The sequence below is a fragment of the Monodelphis domestica genome, chromosome 1, assembly GCF_027887165.1.
Source record: "Monodelphis domestica isolate mMonDom1 chromosome 1, mMonDom1.pri, whole genome shotgun sequence".
Classification (NCBI taxonomy): domain Eukaryota; kingdom Metazoa; phylum Chordata; class Mammalia; order Didelphimorphia; family Didelphidae; genus Monodelphis; species Monodelphis domestica.
In genome coordinates, this window is record NC_077227.1 from 299547870 (window position 1) to 299557063 (window position 9194).

Genomic DNA, 9194 nt, shown 5'->3' on the forward strand with positions numbered 1-9194 from the left:
AATAAGAACAACCCATAGAAAATTATACAGTTGTAAATGAGTTTCTGGCAGAATTCATACAGGCAAAAAGGGATAATAACTTTTCTGTCTGAATGACTTCAAAACAGAGTGTGTGTATATATATGTGTGTGTGTGTGTGTGTGTGTGTGTGTGTGTGTAACATATGAAATACTTTTATATAGGAAACACGTGTAGATATGTAAAGTACTATTGAGCTAATAAACTAATGTAGGATAGTACAGGACTAACTTATTAACCCATAACATACAGGGATAGAATAGTTAGAGAGAAAAGGGAATTTCGGAAACATAGAGAGGTAGCAATAGGGACAGCATTAACTCTACCTAAAAAGATAGAAGACAGCATATTCATAGATATTATTAAAGTAGGATATTTTCAATAATCATGAATAGTATAAATGATAAGAAAGTTTATTATATTACATATTTATATGTTACATTGTGTTTGGCATAGAGATAAGCATGTCTATTGTTATAAACATTGTTAAAAACCCAAAAGGAATTTGTTAACCTGTACAACACCTATATATCATAAATCTGACCTACACCCATTTTCCCACACCCAGATCTTAGCTTAGAGAACAGGTTTAAATATAGCTCAGATATAGGTTAGGCCAAGATTTGTTATTTTGGGAGGGGAATATTAGGTGGGAATAGCAAATAGAATAGATAGTTTAGCATAGGTAGAGTAGTAAGGTAAGTAATTCGTGTGGGATCAAGGTGACGCGACATGAACAAGAGAAAATGGGGAGATGTGTGAGAAGAGGAAATCCAGAGATTTTTTGGACATGCAGAAAGCCTGGAGTTGGCTGCAAAGATCCCAGCAGCAGCAGTGGGTGATGGGTGGAGAAGTCTTGGAATCCTGGGGAAAAGAATCCAGAGTGAGGCAGTTGGAGTCATTGTCTTTGACTTTGAGACAGCTATGGAGAAGGTGCAGTCTTTGACTGGGTCCTGAACTGTGATACTGAAATCACTTTAAAAGACTGATATATATTTATTTAAGGTCACCAAGGATTTCACTTATGAAATTCCTAAATGAAACACTCAAGTCAGAATGGAGTTTTATGGCTGTTTAATTATAACAGGAGTAAGAAAGAAGGATAGGGAGAGAAGGAAAGAAGGGGACAAGGAAAGTGGTTAACTCAACTTTCTGGCAGCATCAGAGGGAGTTTAGGCCTTGGAAGGTCAAGGCAGGGAAGGGAATCAGACCTTTCACTCACATGACTGATCTGAAGGAAAGCTGCCTGTGGGCCTCCTCCCTGCTCGAGCTCCTAGAATGAACTGGTGCCTAGCCCTGTTCACAGGAAGTCAGTGAATTCCAGAGGTTATTCTCTACCTCAATTCCTGCACCTCACATGTGCCAATGGTGGCTCAAGCTTGGCTTAGGACAGCCCAGGTGAGCAGTTAGTTATTTCTGATTTGTCATTGACTAGCACATGCCTGTGTATTGTGGGTGTGGACATTTTTGGATGCTAGTCCAAGCAAGATGAAGGAGATTTAAAAATTACAATCCCCCCTGATGATGACTGGGGGACTAGTTGCACCATTTGATCACTAAACATAAGAGTTCTGCATCCCAAAAAATTCTAACTGCAGGTGTACACAAAATTTTACCCTCTAAGAGGAAAACTACAATAGTTGTAGATAAGGGGAAATAGAGGAGAGAAAAAGACAGCAAAACCAATGTTTTGCTTGGCGCATTGACAAAAGCCAATTAGGGGGCAGTCCCCTTTGACGTAAGAGTGTACATTCAAAATAAATGTTCAATCAACCTCACCCCAAGGTTCATTCTGGATCTTCCTGTAGTGTAAGGGTTTAGGTATCTTTCTGCAAACAGTTCATTCTATGGATTCAGTTAGTTAGCAAGCTTCTTCTCTGAATATTTATCTCAAAAAAAATTTAAATCTTGGATTTTATGAAAATATAATCCCCCCTGAATAAAGTATTGAAAAAACACCAAGTCCAGCTGAGGTTGCAAGGTTTAGTTATGGGGATGCATGAGTTAATTCAAAAGAAAGACAAAAACAAAAATGAAAACAAAATTAAAGAAAAACAAAAGAAAAAGGGAAAAATTAAGGGAAAAAATTTAAACCCTTTATATATATATATATATATATATATATATATATATGTGTGTGTGTGTGTGTGTGTGTGTGTGTGTGTGTGTGTGTATTTTAAAGAAGAATCCAAAATCAGTATCAAAATATCAAAAATCTGAGATACAAAATACAAAATTTTGAGAAAGCAAGGATAAATTTCTCACAGGCCCCTGTATTAGGGTCCAGTTAAGTAATTTCTAATCTCACAAGTCTGTAGGACAGTATGCAGTAATTTTTACTTAACCATTTGCAGCCAAGGCTACAGGAAGTTGCCATACTATAGGAGAGAGAAAAGGACCAGATTTTTATTTTAATAGGGAAATGTCATTCCCTGGTCTGATTTTACCTTCATTCTCAGGTATAGAGGGAGCCAGGATGATAGCCAACCTTTGGTACTTGTCTGTATTTTCATGAAGAGTGTGGATACAAGGAGGGCCTACATCTTAATGTATATCAAGTGTTGCAACCTCGAGTCTCATGTGTGGTTCAAATCCTTAGTATTGGCTTAGAAGTGCATTAATCCTACCTGGATTGGTTTTTGATTTGTTGACCTGTGAGCTCTTTTGGCATTATTCAGGTTATCTCTGTGCTCCTTTTTGATCCCATTTCCTAGAATCAGACACAAACATTAATCACAGTCCCATAACAATTATCAATAAATGGCAGGTTCCCACAGTCTAAAGCTGTTTGGTTATGTATTAATATATCAAGTATATATATTTAAACTAATATTATTGTAGAATAAAAATTAATATTGATTTATGTACCTTGAGTACATAGAAATGAGAAAAGGGAAAATAAAATATTTTTAATAAAAGAAAAAATAATAAAATAAAGGAAAAAGAGAAAAGGAAAAAAATAAATTCCCTGAATCTCACCTAAGTGCGAAATCACAAATTATTATTTAAAGGGACTCCAGCTATTTCTCGCTCTCTGGGCTTCCACGTCTGGGCTCACGTGGCTCTACCAGGCAGGATGTTGTGAATGGGCTCTCTGGGCCTAGACACGTACTTTCTTATTTTGTGTTTTCTTTATTTCTTAATGTTTAATAAACCTCATAAAATATAATACTTTTATCAGAGAAACTAATTTTAACTGCTACAGTTCCCAAGAAACTTCTCTTTTCACTGACTCCTAATACCTATCCCCCCACACCCTCCAACAAGTGGACAGAGACTGAAAGGAAGAGAGTGCAAAAGAAGAAATCACAGTCTCCTTTTCTGAACAGAGGCTTCTGCTGGGCAGGGCTAACAAATCAGGGTTCATCACCTTGAACCCCACAGGGGCTTGAAGCCATTAAGCACAAGACACCTCAACTTTGGCGAAAGGGGTTTAGACAGTTAGGGACCTCTCCTTACTCTTCCCTTTGCCTCAACTTACCAGCCTTTCCTACTTTCATCCTGTATTCCTGTTACCCAAGAATAAATTCTGTTTTATACAACAACTGGCTAAAGAGTGAATAAAAGGTAGTTTATAACTGAGAGGGGAGTGAAGATACCTCTCTTCCCCACTGGTAGGAAAAGCTTGCTGGAGAGCAACAGTAATAGTGGGGAGTAATCTGACAGGATTAGTGAGGGACATATCTAGGTAGGGCTGAAGGGGGAGAACAAACAGACTCACCCTCCTTCTCCTGCCTAGACAAATTGAATAACAGATATCCCTCCTATGCCTTTCCTTGAAAGGGAGAGTACTCTTTTATCCCTCTCTCTTTTACCACCTAAATACACCCTCTATTACATAGTATTTACCTTTCCAAATACAGGGTTATTTCTAGAAAAGTACTTTACAATCCCTGTTGTACTATAGAAATGAATATTGCTTATTTTCAGTTTTCTTAATTATCCAGACTTGAAGACTGGATACAGGTATAACAGAATGTACTATGAAGTACATCCTATAAATGTAATAAATTATTTCTATAGATGGAATTTTAGACTCCAGTCACAAGATTTGGAGATAGAAAGGTTCAGAAAAATCATGTGATTCCTCTCCTTTTGTCCTTCTCATTTTTAGATGAGAACACTGAAACTCAGAGAAATTAATTTACAAGTAGAAAGCATAAAAAGAGTAAGTAATACAACTAGGAATTTATCACAGGTCTTCTGATTAAAAATCCAAGAATAACAGGACTCCTTGGACCAGTCAAGCTGGTGACCATTTATTTGAAATTTCTAGGGTTTTTTTTTTAGCTACATCTAATATAACAGGTGCCAAATGAGGTTACAAGTAAGGTCTTGTCAAAGTAATCTTGATTGCAGTTTCCCTAAATGGGATTTTCTGCTTCATGCTTAGGGGAAAAAATTGGACAAGTGGAGAACAGGAATTCAGAGATATGACTTGTTGATTGGAGCAAGGTTTCAGTTTTGCTAAGCAGTTACACAGTTCAAGTTTATGTTATTTTGTCTGTTTCCGAAATGGTAGGAACTCTTTTCTTCCACATTAGTTCAAAGTTCCACATTAGTTCAAACAACAAACAGGGAAAAGTGCAAACCTGTGTCTTCACTCTAATGAAACTGCCACAAGTGATGTAACTTGTCCCAGAATCTTCTGACAAATGTCAACAAGGTTATGACCCACAAAGGTGTAGAAGGGGAAACATGGAAGTAGTAGGGAGATGTGAAGAGAGAGAAGGGAAAAGAAAGAACACAAAATGAGTCATAACCAAAAGTACTGAAAATAGAATACATGTCCAAGACTATTGTAGCAATACAAAGGGAAAGTACTTTTGTTTTCATTACATTCAGTAGCTGAAATGAAATATTTCAGAATTACAACAGAGGTTTTCAAATTCCATAATAAAAAAGATAATTCATTCTAATAAAATGCCCCAAGAACTTTGCACTAGTCTTTGCACTATCCTTTTTATGTGACCAAGAATACTTATTTTAAACCTTCTGTGTTTTCTCTCAACCAGCAGGATAAACATGGTGGCAGTCTAGACTCAAGACCCTTCCTCTCCTCACCATCCACTGATACTGACTACAATAAAGCAAAAAAAACCCAAACCCAAATCCATATGAATGAAGGGACTATACAGTAGGGCACAGCAATGAAGGTATGTCGGACTTGGGCATTTCCACATCATAAGGGGGTAAAAAATCTTCCACCAAAATGTGAGTTGATCAACCCTCCCCCACCCCACCTATGAACCCAGAGTCAGAGCCAGCACACACTAGAATCAGTGAGTGAGTGAGGGGCACCTCTGGACCCTTGGCAGCTGACTGAGACCACTGAGGACCTACCCCTGAGAGCAGTTAGACCTGAGGCCCCAGCAGATTGAGGAGCCCAGATCGTGGGAGATAGCACAGAGAGGAACAGCAAACAGCGGAAGCTGCAGAGACTCAAGAGCTGGCCTCAGCCAAAATCCTTGCTTCTTAGCTCCATACACAGAGAGCCTGCCCATCTCACTCAGATTTCTAACTGGAAAGGGAAGTAAAAAACACCACCATAATGGCAAACAGTGCCCAGGAAAAACAACTTCCCTACACCAAGAAATACAAGAAGAAGGGGCTGACACTGGATAATTTTTACAGAGGAATAACCCAGACTACAGAGGAAATAGAAGAGGAAATACAAATAAATATACCAAATCCTTCCAAATAAAAAAGAAATGCAAATTGACCACAAGCTCTTGAAGAATTTAAATTGGAGCTTATAAAAAAGATAGAAGTCTTCTGGCAAAAAAGTGGGAAATAGTTCAAAAAGAAAATAACAGTTTAAAACACAAGAACTCCCAATTGGAAAAATAGCTAGAAGCCATGAAAAGCAGAATAGACCAAACCGAATAGGGAAACAAGTCCTTAAAGACCAGAATTAGGTAATTTGGAAGCTACTTATCTTGCAAAACTGCAAGAATTAATAAAGCAAAGTCAAAAGACTGAAAAAAATAGAAGAAAACAAAATATCTCACATGACAAGAAGACAGATCAGGAAAACAGATTGCATATGAGACAATTTGAGAATCATTGTTCTACCTGAAAATCCAGAAATAAACAGAAATCTTGACATCATACTACAAGAAATTATCTAAGAAATCTGCCCTGATGTTCTTGAACAAGGGGGCAAAATAGACATTGAAAGAGTTCATAGAACACCCTCTACATTAAATCCTCAAAAGACAACACTCAGGAATGTAATGGCCAAATTCAAGAGCTTCCAAGCTAAGGAGAAAATTTTACAAGAAGCCCAAAAGAGACAATTCAGATATCAAGGAGCACCAATCAGGATTACATAAGATCTAGCAGCTTCCACACTAAAGGACCACAAGGCTTGGAATATTATATTCCGAAAGGAAAGAGAATTGGGTCTTCAACCAAAGGTCACCTATCCATAAAAACTGACTATATTACTTCCAGGGGAAAGTATGGGCATTCAACAAAATAGAAGATTTCCAAGTATTTGTAAAGAAAAGACCAGAACTAAATGGAAAGTCTGATATCCAAACACAAAGATCAAGAGAAACATGAAAAGGTAAATAAGAAAGAGAGGGAAAAGGGGAAATTTTTTTTTTATTCAAACTTTCTTCTTTAAGGGCTTCAAAAGGATCAAATGGTATATATTACTATATGGGGGAAATATTATTTGTAACTCTCAAAAATTATATTCCCTATTATAGTAATTAGAGGAATCATTCACAGGAAGAGACTGGGGTAATAAGTGGTATAAGATGATATACAAAAAAGAAAAGGGGAGGGGGGAATAGAAGATGGCACCAAGAGATACTTGAAGAAATAAAATAAATAGGATAATCTTTATCACACAAAGATTCACATAGGAAGGGGAGGAGAAGAATTCTCTTATAAGAAGCAGAGGAAGAGAGTGCTAATAGGGAATACTTAAACTTTACTCTCAATGAAATCAGTTCTGAGGGTGAAGAGCATCTAGATCCATTTGGGAATTGAATTCTATCGTAGTTGGCAGGGAAAATAAGAAGGGAAAACCAAGGTGGGGTAGGGGGCAGGGAGTACAAAAAGGGAGGGAAAGAAAAGGGGGAGGGAACTTAATAGACCTTGAAAAAATAAGAAGGGAACAAAAAGGGACAGGGCAGAAAGAGAAGCTTATTAAGGGAGAGGATTAGGGGGACCGATTAAAAGCAAACCATTAGTTTAAAAGTATATAGCAAAATGCAAGCACCATGCGTGCCAGGAACCACACATGTGATGGCTCCTCCCATGTCCAGGGCTGCTGTTTCTTTTCTTCTTCTGGAGCGCAGTCCTTAATGATGTTAGTGAGGTACCTGTGACAGGCCGTGTTGGCCAGCCTGGCCCCAGGTCCAGGTCCCAGTCCAAAACCAGGTTCTGGTGCCAGCCCCAAAAGCAGCGTCCAGGGCCCAGTGGATTTCTTCTCATGCTTCTCCCCGTCCCATCTCTCCATGAAGCAGTTTCTGGACTTTGAATCTGTGAATGCATGTGAAAAGACCTCATTTATATTTTTGAGGCAAGAGTTGCCAGTGTGATTGGCAAACATAATGAAAGAAATGTCTTCTTCCAGATAATCTTTTAAGAACACCTTCAGTTCAACTGGTACAGAGCTGGTATATTCAGAGTCTATAAGAACTCCTTTATTTTAAAAATTAAAGTGCTGAAGATGCAAAAGCTGTTCATGACTTTACAGATACTGTGATAAGAATCTGAAATCAACCTAATGATGTCATTCCAACCATGGCTCAGGGTGTGATTGAATACTTTGGATTGAATGATGGAAAGCTTTGGTGTGGATCCAGTGACCAGCCAGAGTACAGTATTTTTTTAATCATTTTTACATGAGTCGCATTTTAATCAGAATGCTACTCAATCAGCACTCCTTAGTATTTGGTGGGAAAGGAAAAGGAAGTTCAACTCACCAAAAACACATAGGAAGCATTAATCCAAATTGTAATGTCGTCAAAGTTATTAAAGATGGCTATGAAAATGCAAAGTGTCTTTGTGATTTATATTATGTTAATTCTCTGGAACTAGAACTTGAAGAATTAAGTGCAAAATCACCAGGACAACAAATGCAAATGGTTTATGTACCATCACATCTCTATCACATTGTGTTTGAACTTTTCAAGAATGCAATGAGAGCATCTATGCTGACAAAGGCATTTACCCTCTTATTCAGGTTCATGTAACACTGGGTAATGAGGACTTGACTGAAGATGAGTGATTGTGGAGGTGGTGTTCCTTTGAGGAAAATTGATAGACTTTTCAACAAATGTATTCAACTGCACCCCGACCTCGTGTTGAGACATCTTGAGCTGTGCCCCTGGCTGGTTTTGGTTATGAATTGCCAATATCTCACCTTTTTACACAGTACTTTCAAGGAGACCTGAAATTGTATTCCTTAGAAAGTTATGGAACAAATGCTGTTATTTACATTAAGGTCCTATCAACACAGTCAGTGGAGAGGCTCCCAATGTACAATAAAGCTGCTTGGAAACATTATAATACCAATCATGTGTGTATGACTGGTATGTGCCAAGCAGTGAACCAAAGGACATGACCACATTTTGCAGTGTATAACTGCAACTATGTCACCTGTAAAAAACAAACAAAAAAAACCAGAGAAGATTTCTAGTATTATATTTGAAAGCCACTTAAAAAAACTGTTATGCCAAATATTTCACATCTGATTTTCATACCTGTTGACTGGGTGGAATAAATGGAAACTGAAATTCATAGCTATCTTTCTGACCTCTGAAAGCATTGAAATGTACCATTTAGCTGTAAGAAGAAAGAAAATTCTTTGTGTACTGTGTACACTTACTTTTAACTACTGCAAATGTGGCTAAAGTGTTTTACTTTTCACTGAACTTCAGGGACAAGATTTCAGGTATAGAACTCTTTAGGTTCCTCGTGGAACCTGTGCAATTTTATCTTATATCTTTCACTTATGTCTAGTAAAAGCATTTCCCTAATTGTACTAATTAATTATTGGTTAACTAGCTTTTTATTGTCTGGAGAAATTTTGTCATACTTTAATTCTACTCAGGAATGAGAGCAATCAAAATTGTTTTCACATTAATCAATAACTACCTATTGGTTGCACATATGAAGGCAGAAAATTATTACACATTGGGTTTAATGCCACCTGC

The 9194-nt window shown here is 37.5% G+C and overlaps 1 pseudogene; it reads left to right on the forward strand.

Annotated features, from left to right (window-relative positions):
- The first annotated feature begins 772 nt into the window (after positions 1–772).
- Positions 773–8622, forward strand: LOC100619148 (pyruvate dehydrogenase (acetyl-transferring) kinase isozyme 1, mitochondrial-like; annotated as a pseudogene).
- The last annotated feature ends 572 nt before the right edge of the window (positions 8623–9194 follow it).